The sequence below is a fragment of the Zingiber officinale genome, unplaced genomic scaffold, assembly GCF_018446385.1.
Source record: "Zingiber officinale cultivar Zhangliang unplaced genomic scaffold, Zo_v1.1 ctg70, whole genome shotgun sequence".
Lineage (NCBI taxonomy): Eukaryota > Viridiplantae > Streptophyta > Magnoliopsida > Zingiberales > Zingiberaceae > Zingiber > Zingiber officinale.
In genome coordinates, this window is record NW_024589966.1 from 487,000 (window position 1) to 514,099 (window position 27,100).

Consider the following 27,100-nt stretch of genomic DNA (forward strand, 5'->3'; position numbering starts at 1 on the left):
TCATATGTTCATTGCATTGCTTTTCCAGTAGTTTGAAGTACCACTGACGATCTTCCTATTCACTCTTGGAAGAAGGATATCCGCGAGCCTCTCTCTTCGCTAGCAACGGGCAAAGAACCATTCACTTAAATTGGGGTGGAGCAGCAGTCGTTATCACTCGGACCAGAGCAACAGTCGTGAAAATATGGCTTTGGGCTAGCAACCGCGGCGGGTCGACTATATCTAAATGAAACGTGCAGGCATACCGTGGTGTCGTAAATGGTGTATACACCATTTGGAGAATTACTATGATGGCCATGACGAGATATGCTGATGTTTATGGGGCCATTAACGACTGTTGCTGCCCTATGGCATTTCGAGCTATTCATTGGCCCTCTCGCCGCTCGAGCCCAGATACAGTATGGCCTTACTTCATACAATCTCCCTATCGGTCGCTGCCTCTATTCTCCTTGTGTCGGCCCTCTCCTTTACAATATTAGTCGAGCATATCTAAATCTACAATCCCCCTTCCCTTCGTTCAGCTCTTCGCCCCTCGCCCTTCGGGCGAGCTCAATCGGTTGATTCCCAAAAGTCATGATGGTATTGCGCTGCCTCCTTGTAGTTCGGCCCTCTCCCTTATGGTCGAGCATATCTAAGTCTACGATCTCCCAACTAAATGACGGCGCTGGCTCAACTACTGCTATTCTTTTAGTCGCCCCTCTCCTTATCAGTCGAGCATATCTAAAGATACCCTCTCGCATACGCTCGAGCTCTATCTGTCTCTACAATCGACCTATCGGTCGCTGCCTCAATACTCTTGTAGTCGCCCCTCTCGCATACGCTCGAGCTCTATCTTAGTCTACAATCGACCTTACGGTCGCTGCCTCCTTGTAGTCGGCCCTCTCCTTTACAGTCGAGCATATCTAAAGATACCCTCTCGCATAATATTCGCTCGAGCTCTATCTTAGTCTACAATCGACCTATCGGTCGCTGCCTCAATACTCTTGTAGTCGGCCCTCTCGCATACGCTCGAGCTCTATCTGTCTCCTACTATCGACCTATCGGTCGCTGCCTCCTTTTAGTCGCCCCTCTCCTTATCAGTCGAGCTCTATCTTAGTCTACAATCTCCCTTACGGTCGCTGCCTCAATACTCTTTTAGTCGCCCAAAGCAACAGTCGTAAATGGCTTTAGGCCATTTACTCTTACCCTTATGGTCGAGCATATCTAAGTCTACGATCTCCCTTACGGTCGCTGGCTCAAATACTCTTGTTAGTCGCCCCTCTCCCTTATGGTCGAGCATATCTAAGGATACCCTTCCCTTCGTTCAGCTCTTCGCCCCTTTCCGCGGGCACCTGCTAATTCTAGTTTTTAGTACGAGTATGGTACCAGCTTCATATATAGAATAATCCCCTTCCCATAGTTTAACCCGTGGCTCGAGCTACAACAAGAGAGGAGAGAGAGGTTGAAGGCCGAAAGGGCACTCGATCGGGACTTAACACATTGATATCAGGACGAGGTACCTGAAAAGGAGCTTACTCTCTGATGTCCTTACCAAGATGCGAGCTCACTAGCTTCGACTCAAATGATTATTCCCCAGTCTCGCTATGAATCTTTATTCGCTCCTCCCCTGAGTCAGTCTAGCTTCTCGGTCTATGATCTCCCTAACGCTCGATCCCTCTCCATCTTCGGCCCTCAGTAGGAGGTCGTCAATGGTCTTAGCAAGCGAAATCCGCGATAGCGACTAAGCAAGATGAAGGAGCGAGAGCTCAACTTTAGGTCGTCAATGGTACACCCTTGAGTCTTTCCTTTGAGTCTTTCCTGACGGGGAGCTATTGAATTTGAAATGTACTCCCTATCTTTCCCCCTTGACTTATAGCTCTTTCGACCCGCAGTTGAATATCTTCACCCAAGAAAGAAGTCATTGTGGACTAGACTTATATATGGAGCAGGTTACGAAAGAACGAAAGATCCTTATTAAGGGAGAAAGGCAGATGCAACTCTCATTCCTTAATGAATTAGCATTGCTTTACTCTCCACTGGCTCACTAGTTCATGCCCCCGTCGCAAACGTATAAGTTCCTATATGAATAATGTACCTTTTCTCGCACTGAGTTCCTGTCGCTATCGCTCGGCCCTTCACTTTCACCATACCTCTGAGCTCCCCCTAAATGAGATGCCATCCTCTTCCTATTAGACTCTCCCTCCTCCATAGCTTTCGTAGCCCCTCTCCCGTTGAGCCCTTTATCTTCCCTCTCCCTGAATTACGGTATTGCGAGCTCTTTAACCCTCACACCTGAGAGTGAGAACCTAGCAACCCATTCTTTAGAATATTGATTTGAGTACCAAACCGTAGGGCACGTACCTGAGAAGATGGGTCCAGTTAGAATGAGATGGGTCCCCAACGATCATCCCCTTTGGTAGTGTTTTTAGTCAGGGAGGAGGAATGACATTAGTTCCGTAGTCAGGGAGGATAAATTGGAATGTTCTTAGTCTGAAGTGCTTCTCTTCTATTTTCTTTCTGTTCATCTAATATATTGAATTGAAGTTTTTTAGCAGATCTAAAGTGGTTTTTCATTTGATTCCCTCCAGTCGTGAATAGATTCATTCGGGTAAGATGATTTGTACATAAGTTCCGAGGGGAAGTTAGGAGCGAATAAGAATTTAGCGCTCGAGCGGCGAGAGGAGCGAATGAACACTTATTTGACGCCCTAGACCCACAGGGGGAGAGGGAAAGAGTGAATGGACCAAAGAAATCTGAGACTCTTGCTGGGTGAGAAAGTATGAGTCTGATTAGCGGTAAGATAGGCTCGACACAGAATGAGAATGATTCTTCTCTCGTTCGGCACTTCTGACTTAAAAGAGTCCTAATTATCTTACCAGATTCTTCCCCTCCTCGGCACAAAGACCCATGAAACAGAGCTCCTATTTAAATGGCGAAAGCAGAGAGAAAAAGAGATCCAATTTCAATCTTCCGAATTCGTCTTTATTATATTCGTCCTCCTCTTCCTAAGGGCGAATGAAGATGCTCGACTCGCTAAGGGGAGGGGGGCTCCTATTGTTTTTTGTGATAACGACGCGGCTTTCCAATGAAAAAAAAGTAGGATAAAGTGTAGCAGATCGAGAGCCTTGGCAACTCTTATTAGGAGCAGTCAAAGATAGTCACTGGCCTTCGCTCCTTGAAATCACTCCAGGACCAGAGCTGTGCAGTAGGTGGGTCGGCAGGCTTCCGCATAGAGCAGGTCTCGCTCCGCATCTGAGCAATCCAGAAATCCTAGTCGAGCAGGTGGTCAATCACTATCATTAGTAGTTAAAAAGGTAAAAGCAGCTTGTTCAGTTGGAGGAGCAGGTAGTTCAGTAGGCGGAGCAGGTAGCCCCACTTCAACGAAGAAAAGCAATCGCACACACCTACTTTCTTTTTTTTGATTCTATCTTCTATAGCTCCACCTTATTAAGCAGTAGCAATAGATAAGGTCAGGCACGCAAGTCACTCCACGTCTCTATCGCTCGTCCGTCGACGTCTCTAATATAATGAGAGGAGAGGAGCTCAAATATGGAATAGCTAGCAAAACACTCTTTAGGAGAGGGACGAGAGAAACTCAGTGCTCGACTGAAGGGTGGGGACAATTAACAGAAGCTAACTCATTACATTCGAAATTCTCTGCCCCCCCCTTGACAGTCTCGCGCGTCATTTTATTCGCTCCTGCATTATGATCAACTTAGAAATTAGTTTTATATGGGCTTTCCCCTTTTCTTCCCATAAAAAGCTTCCTACCCATTATCTCATTTTGAATTGCGAACTAAAAACATTTAAAATGATCTGCCGGAAGTGCGCACTCTTAATTTGTCCATTAAGCGAAAGATCTGACTCTTCCTCCCAGCTAAATCTTTCTCCCCTTTCCAGTATTGCTAGCACTTTATATAGTGGTCGCTGTCGCTAGTTCCTCAGTTATGAGAGTCTCACTCTCTTTGCTTTGTACCATGCACCCTTCTCTGTCTAGCTCTTCTTTTAGACTCTCTCCCTTATGGGATAATTGATCCACGTCTCTATCGCTCGTCCGTCTTAGTGGCTTTGCTCCTTCCTCCCTTTCGAATTTGAATGATTCTATTCACGACTGGGCTAGTCAGGAAAGAAGGTACCGCATAGGTCTACAATGGTCTGGTGGTACACAATGGCTTTGGGCAAGAGATTAAGATGAGAGCGGTGCGGTATGGTATATGGAAGAGACTCATCTTAATCAGCGTTTAGAGTCTCCTCCTCAATTGAATTCAAGTTCAAATAGAGCAAGCTCCTCTTTCAGTCTGTGCTTCGCTGTGGACGAGAACGATAGGGGAAGCGCACGAGAGGTAGGAGCGAATAAAGACAAGGGAAGAATTTAGGGTGAAATAGCTCGACTGATAAGGATAGGGGAGGAGTATTAGGAATTACATAAGTGACGGCTTCAGATAGAGACTGGACCCGATTTATATAAAACTTAATAACCAGAGGGAAGTCGAAGAATGAAAATGCGGAGAACCTCTTTTGAATGTCATTAGTGCCAACCTTATAAGGAATAGAAGTTTTGGATATGAAGAGCTCGACTGACCAGGGGCAGATTCTTTCTAATTAAATAAGTTCGCTTCTCTTAAGAGTCCAATAAGGTAAGTTCGCTTCCCTTAAGAGTCCAATAAGGGGTTCCTCCTTGCCCTCACTTCAAAGTCAAATGATCCCAGCAACTAACTAGAAGGAGTAATGTGAATGGCTTACTACTCTTATCTTTCCATGAACTCAACTCCTATGGATCTTTCGGCCCTCATATTCTTTCTCCCCCTCTCCTTATTCAGTCTTCGCAATTTGATATCCTCTCGCTTTTGCTCTTCACTATTTTATATCCTATACTATATTTTTCTTTGATCTTTCCCTATCGTACCGAAGTTTATTAAGATGGGAGCTACATTATCGATATAAAAAAGAAGGAATTCGCACATGCCAAAGATTCATTATTAGATTTTGCCCTCTCCCTAGTTAGAGTCTTGCTCGCGCTAACTTGAATTAGATTCGCTCCTCCCTTACTAAAACAAAATAGAGTTTGTCCTCCCCAAAGTGTTTTTTGAACTCTTCTTATTCAAGGCAACAGTCGTGAATGGCTAGGGCCATTCACTCTCATAATAGTGAGAGAAATCAAATATAGTTTGAATTATTCTTCCTGAGTTCAGACGTCACTTCGTTCGTCCCTAACTCCTAGAGCGCTTGAGCGCTTCTTCCCCAATTTCTAGTTTTGAAAATCTCTGTTCGAGTTGCATGTGTTAAGCATATAGCTTTTGATCGTGAAAAAGAATTAAGAAAAATAGAAAAATTGAAGTCTGATCTTTCCAGCTTTCATGAACTGTCTTAGGCAACCGTTGACCGGCTTCGCGGGCCCGACCACACATGGCTAAGAAAATATGCTGATGGGTTTTTTGGGGGGGGCGGTGCGTTCTCGAGCCACGAAATTCCTATAGCAGGAGGAAACTCTTAAGGAGTGAATTCCTAAGATGCAAGATCACAATTCTCATCAAAATACTGCTGATGGGTTTTTAGGGCCGTCATCGGATATAGTTAGTCTCATATCTGAATCAGAATATGAGTGGTTGTGGTTATATAGAAAGAATGAAGATTCTATGACCAATATATCTCAAATATTTCTCACTCGGCCATATTTATAACTCGGATATTTAATGAATGTATTGATCGAGAGAGCGGAGCCCCCTATAAGAATTTGCTTCGCAGTGGAACCTGCCTCGCCGGTCTCCGGGGCCTAAGATCCTAAACTGACTAAAGCTCTTGAGTTGGAGTCAAATAAAGGATAACTATTGAAGATGAAAGATCAGTTATGATTTGCGCGACAGATGCTAAAAAAAAAAGACACACCCTCATTCACATCCGGGGAAAAGAAACGAGCCCTTCCTAGTTCAGGAAAAGATAGGAGCCCTGGCGAGACGAACATTCAATTGGAAAAGGTTCGCTCAGGACTCTCGATATCCGCTGCTCCTAAACCTGATGAATAAAAGCATGAACTGAGTAGGGCCCTACCCGACCTCCCTACTCCCCGGCTTAACTTTTGAACCGGTCCATCTTCTAATATAACCACATCTCCCGAAGGGAAGATCAAACTCAGAACGTATGCTTATACTACAATGCCTTCAACTCTGATGCCGAGTACTCCAAAAGAAACCGGATGAATAATAAAAGCATGAAATGAGAAGGCAAGAAAGTGTTTAATTTAACCTATGAAATGAATATCTGTAAGGGAAGTGGTGAGTTGGCAAAATCGACAGAATTGTAAGATGACACCCAAATTGTTTTCTTTATATACTAAATCTACATCAGCAGACAGCTGAACAAGAGAACAATCAACTACTGAACGTCGAACTAGAATTTCGAGTCCAAATAAAGGTACGATACAAAAGATAGGACGAACAACTATATAAAAGAGAACTTTTGAACTGTACTACGAACCCCAGAGGGGCTGATTTAACCCGGGTGAAAAAACCTTCTAGAAAAGATGGTTCTTCTAGACAACTATAAATGATGATAGAGTCAAGGGGCGAAGAGCTGAACGAAGGGAAGGGGCGACAAAAGGAGCCAGCGACCGATAGGTCGATTGTAGACGTAAGGATATAGCTCGAGCGTATGCGAGAGGGGCGACAAAAGGAGAATATAGCCAGCGCAATACCATCATTACTTTTGGTCGATTGTAGACGTAAGGATAGAACTCGACTGATAAGGAGAGGGGCGACAAAAGGAGCCAGCGACCGTAAGGTCGATTGTAGACGTAAGGATAGAGCTCGAGCGTATGCGAGAGGGGCGACGGAAAGAATAGCAGTATTGAGCCAGCGCAATACCATCATTACTTTTGGTCGATTGGAGACGTAAGGATCGAGCTCGACTGATAAGGAGAGGGGCGAAGAGCTGAACGAAGGGAAGGGTACCCACTGGATATGGATATGGATAGGTGAGACGATAGTCGATTGGCGACAAAAGGAGAATAGAGCCAGCGCAATACCATCATTACTTTTGGTCGATTGTAGACGAAAGGATATGCTCGACTGTAAAGGAGAGGGGCGAAGAGCTGAACGGAAGGGAAGGGGGAAATCCGCTTTACTAATTCTAATTGACGAAAACGAAACATATTTACGACACCGAAAAAATGGTAAATTCTTTGGAAAGCACAAGAGGCTAACCCGTACAATAATCCAGAAGCAGCTCATCTCATGCAAGAGGCTAGCCCCTGCAACAGTCCAATATCTGAATGGACTTGCTTAAGATAATTATAGTAGTGAATGGCACAAAGCGGTAGTATGAACTCTCCGAAACTCTATAGGGCACCCGACTGTAGATCCAGTCGACATAGCTACACACCGGTGTCCGGAGTATTAGCCGTAGGCTCTACAGACACCTAGCAACCTATAGCTACAAGAGAGACTCTCTATGAGCCGCCCCCTCTTATGGTCTGTGTGTACCCCCTCTCCCTTTTTGGAGTACGAGGGGGGGCACCTCATGACCAGGGGGGCTACAAAGAGAGAGAGACGTCAGCCGTTCGTGCCCTTGATCCTTAGGGCTCACTGGCACTCACTACACACCGGTGTCCGGAGTATTAGCCGTAGGCTCTACAGACACCTATCGACCTATAGCTACAATTTGCTTTTAACCGAAGGAAAGCGAAACGAATAATTAAACCATAAACGGAACCTGTGCCGACCTCTAGCTACAATCTAGACTATCTTAGATCGGTCAGCCGGTCGTGCCCTTGCTCCTTAGGTCGCCCTCACTACACACCGATCGGGCGGATCCAACCGTACCCTCGCTCATCGACCTTCACCGATCGGGCGGATCCGGATAGGCATTTATAGCCTGCAACTCATTCAGCTTCTGATTCTGGGAGATAAAAGAAATAAAGAACATAACCATATCTGCTTTTGCACTATTACTATATAACTCAAATTACAAGAACCTACACATATTAGTACTCTATACCGGGGTACCCGGCCAGAACCACACGAAAAGATGTTTCCGAGCATGTGGCTCGTCCGTGCTTTTTTTTTTCCGAGGCGCAGCCTGTGACTCCTATTGGGAGGTGCATTACCTGTACGGTCAGCTTTCTTTACCCAGAGCTAATTAGACCAGTAGCAAAATGAGTAGCTAATTAGACCAGTAGAAAGCTAGTCCACTAAGATAGGCCCCATAGCTAATTAGACCAGTAGAAATGAGCGATTGGGATGAATGAAAGGTCCATCATTTTGGTTGGCAACCTTTTGAAGTGCATTTGTGCTTAGGGTGAAATAAGTGAATAGCTTGCCGGGGAAAGGTTGGAAATGTTATGAAGTGCATTTGTGCTTAGGGTGAAAGTTAATGGTATTCATTTGGGAAATACCATGCACGACTGAGGCATCTGACGATGGCTCGACCTTTCGCTCGATAAATTCTAAATTTGACGATAGCGACGTGGCGTGTCAGATAGCTATAGCTCGACTCCTTGCCTTTTGTTCTTTTGCTTTCTTGTTTTTGCATGTGTTAAGCAAATAGCTAAATAGGATCTTGAGTGAACGAACGAGCTTTCATTCAATTGTCTTAGGCCCCGGAGTCATACCTATAAATCGAGGCTGGGAGCGCTGTCCACAGCGAAGCAAATGACTTATGGGTGGAGGGCGGTCTCGAGCGTATTGAATTAAAGAACGAAAGTACACTCATGTAGAGCACTATTCTATTCTTCTCTATTTACTATTAAAAAAAACAGAAACAAAAACAGAAGAAAGAAAGAAACTTGAAAGCAAAAGCTCATTCTTGCTAAAGGGTCAGATCTTTCGTAGTGAAGAATATTCACGTAATACTAGTTTTTTGCGGTTGAGAGTTTTTGTTTACGGACAGCTAACAAGCGTTAAAGTAGAGAATTGAACTTTTGTTTTAAGAAAAACATTTAAATTGAATTTGACTCAACGAGAGAGAGTTTGGAGTGACCGCTGTTTCGGGAGTTTTTGTTCTTTTCTTTATTTTTTCGTTTTAAGAGTTTTTCTCTTTTACTCAACGAGAGGTCTTTGGTTAGAGCGCTTCCTGATCGTTGTGCCAAGGGCAGTTGGTGCGTTGAGCAGCTCTCAGTTCTGCGGACGACGGTAGGCGAAGACATAGCCCTAGTTCTCAGGTAGAAGTGAGGGTATAGGGATGATAGCCCTGAACTTCCTTGCTAATGTTATTGAGAGAAAGAGTTATAAGTAGCCTAATTATACGTTGGAAGGGGCGCCTCAAACTACTGCTGTTTGCTTTAATTCTGATTCCCGGTAGATCAAACCTTCAACTTAAAGGTAGCTACGGGGAGAAAAGAGCTCACCTAAGCGGTCCGAGAAGCAGGAGTTGCTGAAGAAGGAGGAGCTCTAGAGACTGTTATTACTATGATTTAACGGGCACCCTTTTAGTATTAAGTAATGTCCGGTTCGTTTTATCCGATCTTTCTCTTCCCGGCATTAGAAAGGGATGATTGTTGAGTGCCTTTCCCATACGTGAAATTACACTCTTTCCATTCCCGGCTGCTGAGCGCTAACTAACCCGTACGACGGCTGCTGAGCTAACTAAAGCTTTCCCGTACGACTCTTCCGAACGGCTGCTGAGCTAACTAAAGCTTTCCCGTACGACTCTTCCGAACGGCTGCTGAGCTAACTAAAGCTTTCCCGTACGACTCTTCCGAACCAAAGAATACGGGATTCATAATGAAATCATACGGGATTCATTATTCTTCCCTCACTAGCCATTTCTCTAGATGCTCTCTTAAGAGTCATAGTCATATGCCGATCTTAAGCTCTGACTACTAGTCCTCTGCTAATGACTGCAACCCTTCCGAAACTGGGCATTCTATTCTATATATCATACCAGTTCGCTGAATGTATCGTTGAATTCCGTACCGCAGCAGATTACAGTAATTGCGTGAATGAAGGGCCCCAAAGGCAATTGTAGACTATCCATTCAAAACGGAGAAAGATCTACTGTTCGCTTTCTCGGGACTCATGAATCATCCCAAACAGTAGCGGGCTCCTATCCTTGAATGAAGGTTCTTGTTTCCGGCTCAGTGGTTGAATCAGTTCCGGTTGCTGTTCATCCTGTGCCGTAAGAGGTAGGTTTAGCCCGTAGCTGGCTCAGTAGCGGCTAAAGAAGCTATATAGGCCGGATACTGAACTGCTGCTTGAGAAAGTTCTTCGTTCCTCTCGGTTTATCATGAACCACTCAGACTTAGCAAGAAGAGCAATAAAGAAAGATAGTTCCTCGTACGCTTAGGTGAGCTCTTTACCCTCTCCTTCTACCCCGTAGAGTGAATGGCCCGAACTTAATATCTAGTCGTGCGGGGCTCCTAGAATCGTGAATGAGTAGATCTTTCTTTTTCATAGCCATTCACTCCAGCTTAATCCGTTAATGGCTTTGGGCAATACCATAACTCTTGTTGCTTGAGAGACTTTGTATGAGGTATTTTTGTTTTGTATTTCTCTTTTGTTAGTCTTGTTTGTTGTTGAGCGAATGATTTATTATGTTGTGATAATGACGCGCTAGATTTCGCTGGGGAAGAATAAAGAAAGGGAAATGATCACTGAGAAGGCCACTCTCTGGGAATAGGCTTGATTGGCTCTTTTTCACAACCCATCAGCAGTATTTTGTCATCAAACCATCTCATCATCGCGAACCCACTTGTAGCCAGGGTCTTCGGGAGCATGTGTCAACTCTTTTTCAGTAGCATCTTCGAAAGACCAAAACGTAAAGCTTCCATCATACAGTGATTCCATGTGGTGCGGATCTTCGGCTTTTATCATGAGTTATTGTTGGTCTCTTTCTTTTCTTGAGTGGACTTGGCATAAGAATCGAGTTCCGAAGGGCCGTATCGCCAGGGTTTGGGTTGGGATAGGTATGTATGCCCTTCGAATGAGCAGATCTTTCGTAGTTTTGAATCCATGAACGACTGTTGCTTTGTCGTGAACTTGAGAGCGTCGAATTCGAAAGATCTTAGAGCGCTTGAACTCTTTTAGTTTGAGCATTGAGTATGTCTTTTCCACCATTAACTCTACTAGAGCAGACCTTCAATGAAGAAAGAAAAGTAACTTTGGAACTCAAGATTGAGATCATTAGAGCGGGGTGAACTCGAAGAGTTTGAGTAGTTTGAATGAAATTAACTACACTAGAGCATCCCTACATTTGAATGAAGAAAGACCCTAAAGGGGTGAACTCGAAGGTGAACTCGAAGAGTTTGAGTAGTGCCACTAGAGCAGACCTACATTAGTGCAACGACGGCAGAATAGAAGATTAGGAACTCCAGATTGAGTTGAGTTTAAATTTTCTCTCCCCGACCGACTCCCATACTGAACGGAATGGAAGAATTTAGAGTTTTGAACGAGTTGAAAAGAGCGAATGCGTTTGCAGATTTGAATGGGAAATTTCACTTTCGTTCATTCGATTTTTCATTCGAGGTAGGATTTGTAGCAGCTGGGATTGGTGGCCAAGCAGCTTGGCACAATGCTTTGTCACCCCCAGCCGAGGTCCCGCTACTACAAGATCCAGGTCAATTCAATTGCCTAAAAAAAACATCAGCAGAATTTTGTGAACTAAGTGAACTTTTGACTTAAAAACGCATGTGTTAAGCATAATGCATCAGATGATTTTTTTTGCCGTACTTTCACGAATTAGCTTTCATTCGAGGTAGGATTGTTCGAAGCTGACTGCCAGCCGAGCCACTTATGCACGATGCTTGTCGCGCCCAGCCAAGGGGTCCCGCTACTACTATATCCGTAGTCGAATGAGAAATTTCATTCAATGAACGAAGGTGCGATTCTACTCTTCTCTATAAACCATTCAAATTTTTAAAGAAAAAAATAAGAAAAGTGACCAATGCCTTGTCCTCTAAGCGCAAGGATAGAAATTTGGTATCAAAAGATAGAAATTGGTCGTGTTTTCGTGTCAAGTATAGAAAGGAAATTTCGATGATTCTAGGAGCGTACTAGGAGCGAAATTGGGTCTCAAATTTCGTGTTAAAGTATAGAAAGGAAATTTCGATAGATTCTTGGAGCGTACTAGGAGCGTACTGAGAGCGCGAACCAATACTACTGATAAGTTTAATACATATTTCTTTTCAGTAGTAAAAGAGAAGTCTGGATTCCACTTTTTCAGTAGTAAAAGAAACCAGTTGGAGTTGAGTGGAATTGAGTTAGGAGAGCTGACTTGAGCAGTAAGGGTGAGATCAGTCGTAGAGTTGAGAGAGCCTTTCAATTGAGTAGAGGGGAGTTCCTTTCCTTCGCTTCGGGGAGGAGAGATGACAGCAAAAGAGTAGAGAGCCTTGAAGACTTCGAAGAGAGTAGAGAGCCTTGAATTGACTTCAAGAGATTAGGGTGCTTTCAGACCTCGCATCGGGGTAACCGACTGGGCCACCAATCGACTATCGTCTCCCCTTATAATAGATAAGCCTCGCTCATTAGTACTAAAGATTAGGCAGTCAGGTGTTAACCTTCAATTGACAGGATAGGATAGGGTAGACAAACAGAAACCATAGGGTATGGAATTGGATAGGTAGAGTAGTTTCGGTTTGTGTTTCCCCTTTAGTAGACAGATATGATATTTGTCATTTATCCCCTCATAGGGTGGCTCTCATGCTCTCCGTCTCTCATGCCACCGGGTTGCGGGTGGCTGGAGACAGGGGGCTGGCTGCGTGGGGTCTAATGCCCTTAGAATCTATGGAGATTGGAGCTTTCAGGACCTCACGTCGGGGTCACCAACTAGGCTACCAATCGACGTTAGTCTCACCTTATCATAGATATGCCTCGTTCAGACCTACTTCATCTCGAGGACTCACGTCGCGGTTGTCGACTAGCCAACCACTCGTTCAAACAATCGGATAGAAAGAAATACATATGCCAGCAACGAAATACAGTAAGGAAAGCAGCAAACAACAGATGCACCGAACGGCAGCAAAGACAAAACAACAAATGCAAGGTAGTAGAACTCGAACAACCCAACAACAGGAAATCGAGTCCGGACAGAACGTGCCACCAACTGTAGAGCTCAAACAACAGATGCAAGAGAAAGCGACAGATCCAAGGGAAAAAATTAACAATATAAAGCGAAAGGACAGTGAAATCGAAAAGAAGAGGGAATCGAATAGAAAGGACAGTGAAATCGAGAGAGCAAGGGTTGGGGTTGGGGTTTCGACTTCGGCAAGGGCAGATGAGTTCTGGTGCTTCTTCTCCTGAGGTTGAAGTTGAAGTTGGTGCTTCCAAGGGGGCTTCCGAGACAGGGTCAACGGGCAGATGAAGCAGTTGATTCAGGTAATTCAAAAAAGAAAGATTCAGCTTTTTCATCAGAAAAGAAATCAGTTGATTCATTTGAGTCATCTGAAAAGTCATCCGATAGGTCAATTTGGAGTTACAAATTTATTCTGAAAAGAAATCTTAAAAGAAACCAGTTGAGTCAGAAAAGAAAGATGGATTCCACTTAAAAGTAGTAAAAGAAAGTAGATTCAGGCAAATGAAAAGGCAAAGCCAAGGGAAGAAAGAAACAACTCATAGGGTCCTAAAAAAACACATCAGCAGAATTTTAATCCTCCTCTGTTGCTTTTGGAGTAGATCAATTCGTAGACTCCGTTGGGGATTTCAAAGTATATCAATTCGTAGACTCAGTTGGGGCTTGACTTGAAAAGTAGAGAAATTCGTATCATCAGTAAATGCAGCAAAAGTAGAGAAATTCGTTTCATCAGTTGGGGCTTGAAAAGTTGGTGCTACTGTTGCTACTGTAGCTAGTAGGTCTTCGGATGTTGGAGTTCCTACTGTTGCTGCTGATGCTTTTTTAGTTGCTGCCTTTGGAGCTGTCACTTCGGGCTCCGCAGTCAGTTGCTCTTTTGGAGTTGCTTCTCTGTTGATGCCTTGGCAGTTCCCGTTCCTAGGGTTGAGACTACTGCTGGTGCAGTAGCTCCTGGTGATGCTGGTGAAGTTGACTCTGGTGATGCTTTAGAGGCTGTCTCACTTAGGGAAGTAGCTCTTGAGGCTGTCATTGTTGATGCTGTTGCAGTTGATAAAGTCTCATCTTCCGTTGCTGTTGCAGTTCCTGTAGATAGGGCTGACGCTGATGTAGTTCCTGTTCCTAAGAATCAGTTGTTGCTGTTGCAGTTGCTCCTGTTGCTAAAGTAGACCACCTTGTTGCTGGTGCAGTAGCTCCTGGTGATGCTGGTGAAGTTGACTCTGTTGCTACTTTTAATCCGTAGGGGTTTTGTTGCTAAAGTATACTCCTCTGTTGCTCCTTTCCTTTGAAGTCAAGGATAGTGCTCCTGTTGCAGCTTTCGAGTCTTCCTATTGGTGTTGCAGCTTTCGAGTCTAGTGTTCCTGCCCCTCCCACTTCGGGTGTTCCTAGTGTTGATGCCAAAGTCACTTCAGACTCTGGTAATGCCTTTGAAGTTCCTAGGGATGCTGTTGGTGGTGAGTCCACTCTTCCTGGGTCTTCGACTTTAGGAGTTCCTAGTGCAGCTGTTGTTGAAGTTGCTATTGGTGCTCCTTTAGTTGCTAAAGTTGCTCCTGCAGTTACATACGCTAGTGATGAGTCCACTGTTCCTAGGGCTGCTGCTCAAGTCAAGGATAGTGCTCCTCGTGAAGGAAAGGATAGGGCTCCTGGTGCAGCTTCTGTTGCTTCTGTTGTTGCTTCTCTTGCTCCTGGTGCTAGGCCTACCTCTTGGGGCTGTAGCTCCTGTTGCTATACAGTTAGAAGGGTTCTAGAGTAGAGGAGTGATACCGTCCTTCGGTTTCAACTAGGAAGGTACAAATTTCTACAACTCATAAATTAGGGCCCTGGGCCAACTCTAAAACTAATTGATCTATAAGGAAAAACGAGCTAAAACTTCGTTAAAGTGGGGTTCCAACGCGGGACCCCTAAAAAGACATCATATGAATTTTAACCGGTTGCTAGCTCAGCCATTGACTTTGACCATATTTTCACGCTTACGCCATTCACGACTGTTGCTGTGAGAGCCTAAAAAAAACATCATATGAATTTTGGGGCGGTATAGAGAAGTATTTAGGGAGAGGGGCGACTAAAAGGAGAGGGGAGAACAAAGAATTTAATATAGAAAAGAAGGGATTGGGATTGGGTAGACAGATATAGGTGCTTTCAGACTTCGCTTCGGGGTAACCTTGAGTGGAATTGAGTTAGGAGAGCTGACTTGAGCAGTAAGGGTGAGATCAGTCGTAGAGTTGAGGGTTAGGGGTTTTCGGGAATTGAGTTCAGTAGATACTAAAATAGGTACGATAGCTCAGTTTAGTTCAGGTAGTTGCACCTGCACCTGTGGCTTCCAAGAGGGTTGAAGTTGGTTATGGGGCATCGACTGGGGTTGAAAAAGCAAAGGAAGAAAAGACAGTTGGAGGGGAACGATTTGGGGCTTCGACTGGGGGAGCTGCACCTTTTTATGAGTTCGAAGTTGAGACTTCTCCTTTTGATGAGTTTGGAGTTGAAGTTGTCGATGGGGCTTCTCCTGCATCAGTTAATTGAGTAGATTCAGTTGATTCAAAAGAAAGATAGGAAAACCAGTATTGGAATCAAGTAAACATAAAATGGGTAGGATAGCTCAGGATTAATACGTATGTGAATGAATAGGCAACAGAAGGGATAGGAAGGGAACGACAGATCCAAGGAAAGAAAGAACGACAGATCCAAGGGAAGGCAGCACAGGATCAGTAGTAGTGTTCTTTATATCAATCGATAGAAATGGCTGCTGAGGAAAGGGCACCTGAGGAATCAACTGCAGAAGGGGCTGCTGAGGAGTCAATCCAAGAGCGTTGATGAAGTTGTCGATGATCCGAAAAGACGAGTTCGCTGATGAAAGGGAGAGGTATTTGAATTCCTGGGTCTTAGGCCAGTTCAGTAGATTGAGATTGCATTTCGTATGTCGATTTCAAAGGGTTAAAGAGTTGGGGCTAAGCTATAGAGTTAATGGGCTTCCTTTCGGAATTGACTTGAGGGGAATTCAGTTACGAGAGCGGACTTGAGGAATTGACTTTATGATAGGGTATCGGTAGACAGATATGGGTGCTTGAAGACCGATCCTTGAAGATGGAGTCTTATAAGTACCTTTCCCTCGCATCGGGGAGTAGAGTAGATAAGAGCCTTGAAGCCGATAGTCGATGGGTTTGACTTCAGTCGTATAGAGTAGTTTGACAGCAGAACAGGGTATTGAGTTCAGTAGATACGAAAATAGGTTCGATAGCTCAGTTGACTTCAAGAGAGTAGAGAGCCTTTCAATTGAGTAGAGGGGAGTAGAGTTGAGAAGTTCCTTGAAGACAAATAAGAGGGGGAATTGAAATATCGTATATAGATTAAGAATAGTCTCTGTTGAGAAAAAGGTTATCTCACATAGGGGCGTTTTCAATGACACTATACGAAGGTGCACTTTTCGAAGAAAAGTTAAGCCCGTATAGCGACACTTCATTAAAATATAATTTCCCTAAGGCTATTCTATAGGTGAGCCGATAGGCGATTAAAGGCGTCCTTCAGTTCGACAAAAGTGAAGCCCCATTAAATTTTTTTAGGAAAAAAAATTGCGACACTTCATTAAATTTAAAGGGAATGGTTTAAGTTCGCACAAGGGTATGAAGCTATTAGAACTCGAACAACCCAACAACAGAACGAAATCCAAACCGAACAGATGCAACGAAAGGACTTCGAATGCAACGAACAACAGCGAGATGCCAATCGATCGAAAGGACAGCAGCAAATCGATCCAAATGAATAGTTAAGGAACTCACTTCGGGAGAATTGAATTGAAAGGACAGCCCCTAAAAACACATCAGCAGAATTTCCCCTAACATCAGCAGAATTTGATGGCCAAAGAATTCAATATAGAAATAGGGGATTGGGAATGGGATTGATGTCGTAGAGATTAGGGTTTCGGGAATTAAGTTACCAGAGGGGTCAACCTTTCAGGGAGTAGATCAGGGAGGAGAGGTATTTGACTTTTATTATTATAAAGAAAATATATATATATATGGATTTCTTTCTTTGATCACACTGGCTATCATGCTGGAACTGAAAGCTATTGGGAAAGGCAAAGCGCTTCTTTTCTTTGAGAAAGCTTTTTCAGAGGATTGGTTAATTTAAAGTTAGAGGGTAACCGAACTTAATTCTGGAGTATCAAACCAACGAACGGATTGATTGTTCCGAACCTGCACGGTGCACCGGCTTTGTTTGAAGGAAGTAATTCGGGCTTTCGCTATGGTTTTCCATCTGAATGGTAATTACCGTTGGCGTACGTCAAAAAAGCGAAGATTTAGCAAAGGGCCTGGCCGCTGCGCCCGGAACAGAAGAGTCTTGTTCCTTAGACATCGGATCAAGGGAGGGACCATTTGCATGGACAATGAGAAGGGGAAGGCCATGCTCCGGGTCCCTCCACTGATCTTGTGCCCCTTTCCGGATTATCTTTCTATTGAGCTAGAAAGATCCTTTCCTGCTTTCCCCGGCGGATGGGGATTCCCTTTTTGTTAACTTCATTCTGATTCTGATTGAGGGAGGCTAGATTTTCAGTAGCTCTAATGCCGGAAGCAGATTGGTTGCTATTCGATTCGTATTTCTATGCGGGGCGCCGGTTATAGAAGGTATTCTTCTAAGCCGACAGACATCAATCCTAATTAGTTTCGTCATATTTTTGTCGCGTACTCACCCAGTGGCATCTGTCCACTACCCTTTCAGGTTTGGTTAGGTTTTCCGTAAGGTTTTCTGGTTCATTGTTACCAACTTGGTATGGTTCGTTGGATGCTCGTCGAACGCTGTAGACCGGATTGATCTTATGTTGAGCGCTTAATAGAAGATTTTTTTTAATCAGCGTCTAGACGAAGATGCTACATTCTTAACAGAAAAGCTCGAACTCGGTTTATGGGTTCGTTATCTATGTTATTATTGTAAGTGGTATTGTTCATTTTAGGCCAAAAGAAGTTTTCTTGAACAAGAGCTAGTCCCTGCAAAAGTGTCCAGCAAGTCCTCCCCCATGTGCTTTCTTAATGATAGCCTCCACTGAGGGATGCACAAACGGTTGTCCTGAGATTAGGAGCCGCCAACAGAACAACTGGAAGAACTTTCGGCTTGAGTCACTTATGGTAAAGAGAGCCACGGCCCAAGAGATATGGATTCGCCCTTACAGCTATTGAATGAGGAAAGAACCTGAAAGATAAAGATGCCCTCTCGCTAGAGAGAAGAGCGAAGTGAGCTTTGCCGAAGAGAGAGCGAGAGAGAGGGGGGTGGAGCGTGTCAACATCTAGAGGCTTCCGAGTACTATAGTCAGCCCGCAACACATCGATGAATTTATCATGAATTGCGAGAGAAAGTAGTAAGATTAGCGCCATACTGACTGATCCATCCACGGGACACAAACTACCAACGAAGCGCGGCTTACAAGACCCATATATTAATAGTACACCCGCGCGTAGAGGAGACTCATCTTGACTCGACAGCTAGAACATAAGCCCTCAGATAGAGAAGCTTCAGAGCGAGCTCAGATAGATAGGGAGCTGCTGAAGAGCTCGATTGGTCAGCTGAAGAAAGAAAGGAGAGTGAAGCTCCCAACAAGAGAGGGGTGCGCTCTTTCTTCTTTCTTGTCTTTAGCCTGGCGTAGCGCACGAGAAGTTAATCCCGAAAAGACGACTTGACTTGCTCGGTTCGCTTGGATCGACTTATCCCTTCCTTCGGCAAGAAAAGAAAGAAAGAGATTTCGCATTGCAAGGATTATACAATGAACAAGCACACTAACAACACTCGAAAGACAGAAGAGGGTATACAAACAAGCAATGCACCTTACACGAATCAAACATACGGGAATGCCTCACTCGCTCTAAGGAATAGAAGGATCGATGGAATTAAGCAAGACTTTAAGGAGAGGAGCGAAAAGTGAGATTGATTTGACCGGTATAGCCTTAAGCAGATTTTCGTCATCTGCGACGGGGCACTTCCCCTTAGTTTGAGTTAGCCCTTCCTTCGGAGAGTTATGAGAAGCAGCTTTGCCGGCTCATTGCCTTGAATAAGGAATTCCGGCCCGTTCGTTTTCGCTTAAATAAAGCGAAGAGGAAGTTGGTGTTAATAGTTGCGGTGAACGGGACGAAGCAGGTGATAATATAGGCGAACGGGACGCAGGAGTCTCGTCAAGTCTCCTGCATGCCACCGGATTGTAAGTCAACTTATCCAATTAAGCCGAGATCGGGTCTGTGTTAAATAGCGGAGAAGAGCTAGACTAGAGGAAAGGCAACGCCAAGAAAAGAGAACAACCAAACCACTCGGAAAGAAAGAGGCAGAGCCATGAGCCACTCCCGCCTTTCAAGCCCTGCAACGTAAGAGCGCTCTCTCCGCTCAATCGTGTGCTACCCCGCTGAAAGTATACAAGGAGTCTAAGCGGAGAGACAGAGAAGAGAAATATGGTGTCTTGGAATCCGACGATCTCTAAACGGGCTTTAGAAGTTCAACTAGGAATGTTTGTGGGGGTTCCGATCTCTTCTGATAAAAGTAATGAGATGGGCTCTTAAGAATATGCCTAACCTAGTTTTTTAGGCGAAGACGCTTCCCACAGAAGATCGCCGTTAAGTGAGCTAATGCGCTTTCCCAACTTAACTTCGTGAACCCGTCATTTAGAGCGGGGAGAATAGGTAAGCTGACAAGCGAACAGTACGTTAGGGTCTTTTGAGCAGAGTAGCGTAGCGACTTTAATTTAAGTAGTTCGTTCATGTTTCCATGTAGTAAATCTCTGAAATATGTGATTTATGATTCGACATGTGAGAGTTCTTTGAATCTCGGAATTGAGAAAGAGCCCTAAATTCCTTAAGGGACAGTGCCGATTGGAAGGGTTGTAGTACAGAACCCTTGGATCGCAGACCCATATACTAGTCTGGTTCACCTACCTGCTGCCAATCATCTGCCGAACAGGGCGAAGTCGGAGAAGAGGAGCGGGAAGCAATGACAACTCTCTCTACTGCACTGGCGCTAAGCGTCGAGGCTTACATAGCTTTAACCCGCTTCGCGTATGGAGATACCCGCTACGCGTCATAACATGCTTCGCTTCTATGCTGTTTACGAAGACCTATAAGGAGGCGGAGGATAGGGGAACAGGCGTAAACGCCGTAAGGCTTTGAGCTTGACTGGCATGGATGAACAGCCACCACCGATACAGGTTCGATTCTTGCTTTACTTGTTGGCTCACCCGAGGCGAGGAAAATTCTCATCTAGATCGGCTTATTTGCAACTAATTTCAGATCAAGTGGATGAGAGTGTTGACTTAAACTGGACTCAAACCTGCCCTACTTGCCTTAATGAGGAACCTAATCACTAATCAACCGACATGCCTAGCATTTATCCCAGCAGAGGGTCCCTCGCCGCGGATAGGCTCTGGCCAATGTACTGCCTTGACCTGGCTATTGAGTGTACACGGTAGGAAAGATTCTTTTCGACGATTTGTTGAATCTTATTAGGCTGCCAATCTACTTGATCTTCCCTCCCAAAGACGCCCTTAGAGTAAGCAAAGACGAAAAGAAGCAAGCTAAACCATTGTTGCACTGAAAAAAAAAGTCTTCGAAAGATAGTGAAGATGGATCTGGCTGTAAGGGGTTCGGTTCCTCCATCAACTAGATGACGCACTCAATCTTTTTTTTTCGAAATTTGTGATTTGTTTTCACTAAAAGTCTCCTTTCATCTTATTAATCGTGTTCTCACTCAAGCTCAAGATTCTCAACATGAACCTATTCAGAGCTGACTAGCGCTACCGCAAATACCCTTTTTCTCTATGATAGTACGCGTTATAATAATGTAAGGTTCTCGACACTCCAAGCTACATGGGACTGAGATTTTGCATTACGAAATTTACGACAACTATATTAATTTATTTCCGATTCTCCCTTCTCTGTCCCAAAGACTGACTTCGAATGGCAGGTTTCTCAATGCGATATAGATTGAACTGATAGGATGGGTTGGAACCCATCAATCCATTTACGCGGGTGTGCACTTAACTCAAAAAGAAGTGACAGAGAAGTCAACCTTGGAACTGATGATGATCCGAGTGTGTTCTAGGAAGAACTGAACCCCCAGCAGAATTAAAGAAATCCAGCCAAGCATGATTCACAAAGGCTCGATCAAGTTTCACTCGAGTAGAAGAAGGCAAGTCCCACCGTTTGCTCCAAGTAAATTTCGGACCAGCCATATCCAAATCAACTAAGTTACAATAATTCATGCAATCAATCATAAGTTTACAAGATGCAATATTAACTCCTGCTCTTCCCATTTTCTCATCCGCAGCCATTACTTGATTGAAGTCACCCGAGCCACGGCAGACAATGAAGCTCACTAGCCATCCGCAAAGCTTGCCATAAAATAAAGCCTTGCGCTCATCTGGATCTGGGCTTCCATAAACGGCAGTAAGCAACCATTCCTGACCACCATTCGATCTTACCACTGCATGAACCAATTGACTAGACCAAGCCATAATTTCAACATTAACCACAACAGGATCCCACAATAGCCATATGCCACCAGAGAAAGCTTGAGCCTCCACTCTGAAGTACTCCTTTAAACCAATGCGTTTACACACATTGTCTGCTCGTTCCCCAGAGATAGGCGGCTCCAAAACTATCAAAATACTCAAAAAGTGCAAACGAACAATATTAACAAAATATCTCAAGCATCGTCGAGAAGCCGCACCACGAACATTCCAACTTAAAATATTAACCATATAGAAAAGAGAGATAAGAGGGCAAAAGAACTCACAAGGCTAACCTTGCATCTCATCAACATGCAACCCATCATCAACCATGCCACCTCTAGCCAAATCTTGAGGCGACAAACCTTTAACTTGAGCTTCTTTTTCTCTGGCTGCACCATTCACTCCAATCCCAACTGCCTCAGATCCCAATCCAGTTGGTAATGAAGTGTCTAGTTCCACTCCACGACTTTTGTCAGAGTTCTTAGCAGTAGGTAATGCTCCATATGTCTCAATCCCCGAATCAAGGTCCACTACCATATTTGTAACCTCCGAAAGAGCACCTTTTTTTGCCAAATTACCAGCTCTCTTTTCTTTGCTCGCTTGAGATGAAGCAATCACAATTTTGGGCTCATTATTGTTCTCCAATTTTTCCTGCTTTTTCTTTCCCACTTTCGTAGACTCTTGCAACTTCTTTTTTTTTTTTGTGCAGTCATCCACGGACCGGTTGTTTTCATATTCACGCTCCGGAACCTTAGTTCACTGAGCCAGCTTTAAAGCATTATCAGTAGAGAAAGCCTCCTCCTCTCGCTTCCTTACCATGCAATCCAAGTCTGAATGGCCGAATTGACCACAGTGGAAAGACAGCATTCGGAGGCCCTCATATTCAATCCGCTGCCACCTTCCACCAATAAAAACCTTTGAGACAAGTGGTTTTGTGAGATCAATCTCAACACATAACCTAACAAACTTGCCTCGAATAGCAAAAGAAGTTGAATGATCAACCTTCACTCTTTGACCTAATTCATCACCAATTCTTGTCAAGACATCCCGATCATAATATTCCAAAGGTCAACCTGGGAGGCGAATCCAAGCAGCAACCGAATCAATCGTCGCATCCTCTGTGACGGGTGAAGGATCGCTTGTACAGTATTCCCACGAGCTGGTACTCTTCTTTGTTGTTAGTCCAGATGCTAAAACCAGGGTTTCAATGATAGTTCCAATAGTAGGTCTGGTGATTAGCCTATCTTGAAATATTCGGAAGAGCTGCTCCGCTCCTTTGCCTATATCAGCCTTTCCACAGTAAAAGCATTATACTCGACGTTGATAGCGATAGTGTCTCGCATCTTCAAACCTTCACCGCTTAGTGATGTGGACTCTGATAGGAGGATCCTCGCTACCCCAAAAGGCATTGACTCTCCACTAAAGATCTACGCGGATCAGGGAGAAGCGGGCTAAAGCCACAAAAGAAGCCGCTGCTTGGCTCGTTAAGCTTAAGCGGAGAAAGACCGTATTCTCATGTCCCGAAATTCTCATGTCTCGAAATCAGTGATTGAATAGATAGGAAGACCTTGATCCGAGAAGGAATGCCTTTCCATGGATGGTGGGGAATGAAAGAAGTGAATCCAGAAGTTACTTCGCTAGGTTAGCCTTCTTAGTTTTTCCCCTCTAGCCAGGCGAATACCTATTTTTTATTCCATCTTTCACTTGGTGAACCAACATGTGAGTCTCTTTGCTTTCTTCTTTCTCCTCCCGCCCTGGCCATGTGAAATCCCCCGATCGGGAGATAGAGCGCAACATACCATCAGGGCAAGACTTGAACAAGTAGGGCTCATCCCAAATATATGATCGGACATCATGTAAGAACTTCTTCCTCTGAGCCGATGTTAAGCCCGGTGGAAAGACCTTGCAGACCAAATAGTTAGCATAATATGCAAACCACAGTCGGATGACCTATACAGCTACAAAGCCAGTCAAAGCAAGGCAAAGAGCAAGCAACCCAGCAATAATGGCTTGTGATGCAGCAATTGAGGATAAAGAAAGCCACCCGGTGGACTGCCGAGCTACAAGTTCCACGACACAGAATTTCTAAAAAACTATAAAAACCCTCTAGGAAAAAGCTAGGAAAGGAGATGAGTTGGCAGAGAATTTGCGTGAAACTAGGAAAGCAAAGAAGGACACATCAGCTAGGGCCCTAGTGGAGAATAATTTGGCTAGAGTGGCTAGTAGAGATAATGTTAATAAGGCCAAGGGTGAGTCCAGTAAGACAAGTGGGCTTATGCCCAAGAAAAGAAAGTCTTTTAAAACACATGCAGTGCACAAAGAAAAGACTCTAGTTATTTCCAATTCTAGCAAGTCAAAGCCTCAGGGACCTGTTAGGATTGGTATGGATGCGATGTCGAAAGGATTGAAGACAGCGGGTTTAAATGCCGCCATGGGCAAGGGTAATTTAACGGGAGTTGGTTTGAGGTTGGAGCCACCTGAGTCGAGTTTAATGAATGTAGCAACCCCAAAAACCTCCTTATATTGGTGGGCAGCCCCCTAGTGGTGTTGTTGATGCTTCAGCATCGTCTGTTCCAAGTGACTTGGTGCTTGTTCAAGAAGCGAATCCTTCCTCTAATCTGATTAATTAATGAAGATTCTCTCCTGGAATGTCAGGGGCATTGGTAATAATAAGTGCCTTAGGAATTGTAGGGAGATGTTCAGAAACTATAAACCCGATGTGCTTTCTCTACTAGAGACTAGATGTGATGAGTCTAGTGTTGCTGAAGCTTTTGGTAATAAGTTGGGTTTCCAGCAGGTTTCTTTGCTTCCCTCGGCAGGTTTTGCAGGTGGAATTTTGGTGATGTGGAACGAGTCAGTGAATGTACAGGTTATTCATTCTACTTTTCAGGTTGTTCATTTTATGGTAAGTGAGAATAACTTGAGTTGGGTTCTGTCTTGCTCATATGTGCAGCCACATTGTCAGATGAAAGAATTGTTTTGGGAGGAAATGACTAGCTTTGCTTACAACTTGAATCTACCTTGGGTAGTGATTGGTGATTTCAATGATATTGCAAGTAGTGAAGAGAAGAGTGGGGGTGCCGAGTTTAGTGCAAATCGAGCCCAACAGTTCCTTGAACGTTCACAGGGTTGTGATCTCAATGACATAGGTGCTTCTTTGGGAACTAAATTGACTTGGTCTCTACGAGTAAATGGAAGGGTGATTCTTCGAGAGCGTCTGAACAGGGCCTTTCGTCATTCCTTAGCATTACAATGTTTCCCCGAGGCAATTCCAAATGATAACAGTCATTGGGATGGGAGGGGGATTATGGGTGTTCGGCACATTCCATGGTAGCCGATCTGCTCCTACCGCTTCCCGATGACTTAACCGATGACGGGCCAGTATAAATAACCTCTCTCGAACTTAGAATACTGTCCTAGCGCGGAGGACCTCCCTAATATAATAGACCCGGGAACTCTCGTAAGGATAGCCGGAATCCGCCACTAGCCTTCCCTCCCGGGGTTAGGTAGATTAGCATATCGGTAGACTAAGACGATTCGTTCGCTCTCCTCGAACCGTGTTCCAACAAGGTTGCGGAGTATCAAGCAAAGTTTGATGCGTTCACGTACTTCAACATAGAACATGTGCCGAGAGGAAGCCCGAGCCGATGACAAGAAGGCCTATTTAAATCTCCTTCCATGAACAAGAACTGCAGCTGCTGCTTCATCTCTTTTAGGCATTGCTTAAGGAACTCACTTCGGGAGAATTGAATTGAATTGAAAGGACAGCCCCTAAAAACACATCAGCAGAATTTCCCCTAACATCAGCAGAATTTGATGGCCAAAGAATTCAATATAGAAATAGGGGATTGGGAATGGGATTGATGTCGTAGAGATTAGGGTTTCGGGAATTAAGTTACCAGAGGGGTCAACCTTTCAGGGAGTAGATCAGGGAGGAGAGGTATTTGACTTTTGGTGTAGATTGAGATTAGGTTGAAGGGGGCGTAGAAGATAGAGATTAGGTTGAAGTTTCGTTTCTATTCTATTTCAGTAGAGTATGTTCCATCTTAGCCCTTCCTTGAGCTAGAAGACTCACGTCGGGGTTACCGACTCCCACTAGGCAACCTCTTCGCCAACGAAAAAGTTCAATTCATTAAACTTTTGCTCAGCTCTTTCGCCCCTACTGAATCTATATATGGCAAATCCGGAACAACAGATGCCTGGTAAAAGAAATGAAAAAAAATGCAAGGAGAATCGAGTACTGAACGAGAGCGATATCGAAATGCCAGCGTCAAGGTATCGAGAGAAAGGACAGGTAGAGAGTAGCAGCATGGGGCGACTTCGAAGGTATCGATCGACAGGAAGCAAACTGAACAGATGCAAGGAAACAAAGCGACAGATGCCACCAAATCGATCCAAATGCTACCAGCAAACAAAGAGAGCGAACAGGTATCGATCCAAATGCGTGATAGAGAAAGAATCCATAACGTATCGATCAAACAAAAGGACAGGTAGAGAGTAGCAGCATGCAAAGATAGACTCTCAAGTCAAAGAGAGCGACAGATGCCCTCAACAACAGAACGAGATGAAAGCGTCTTTAGTACTGAAAGAGCGACAGATGCGTGGTATCGATCCAACAACTGAACGACAGATCCAAGGAAAGAAAGACAGACAGCTGCAGAGGAACGACAAGGCTTAAGAAAAGAAGGCATCTGAAATAGCTTCTTAAAAGTCATCAGAAATTGCTTTTGAGCATCTGAAATAGCTTCTTAAAAGTCATCAGAAATTCCTTAAGAAAAGGCATCCGATTGAGCTTCAGACAGGGCTTCCGAAAGGGCTTAAGAAAAGGCATCCGATAGGGCAGATGAGGAATCAACTAAAAAGAAACCTGTTGTTGATTCAGAAAAGAAACCTGTTGTTGATTCTGAAAAGAAATCAGAAAAGAAACCTGTTGATTCCGCTATACTGCTGATGTCTTTTTCTGGTGCATCAGATGCATCAGTTTCATCAGAAAAGAAATCTGTATTCAAAAGACTTAATCAGTTCAAAAAGATAGAGTAGAAATTACAGTAAATGAAATTACATTTCATTCAAAAGAAAGTGACACGACTTAAAACTAAGTTACCAAAATGGGATCGATAGCTCAGTTGAGTTCAGGAGTTCAGGTCTTAGGGAATTGAGCAGATAAGGAGAGTGATTGAAGAGAACAGGGGCAGAAGGGTGGGGCTGAAGGGTAAGGAAAGCACAGAACAGGACAGGAAAGGAAAGGAGAGAAGAGAGAAGGAGACCAAAAAAACACTGAAGCAGAATTTTGGAGGTCTTTCGTAGTGTTCTTTATATGGATTGGGCGACTTACACCTTTCTATGAGTTGATTTGAGCCTTTCAGCCAGACCTTTAGCTATATATATATTATAAGTTCCTTTCAGACTTTCCGAAGAGTAGATGAAAGCTGGCTTCTGGGTCAACGGGCAGATGAAGCAGTTTCATCTGAAAAGAAAGATTCATTTGATTCAGAAAAGAAACCAGTTGAGTCAGTTTCTTCTGAAAAGAAAGATTCAAATTCAAATGCAAAGGCAAAGCCAAGGGCAGAAAGAAACAACTCATAGGGTCCTAAAAAAACACTGAAGCAGAATTTTCCCTAAAAAAAAACATCAGCAGAATTTGACGAGATGAAA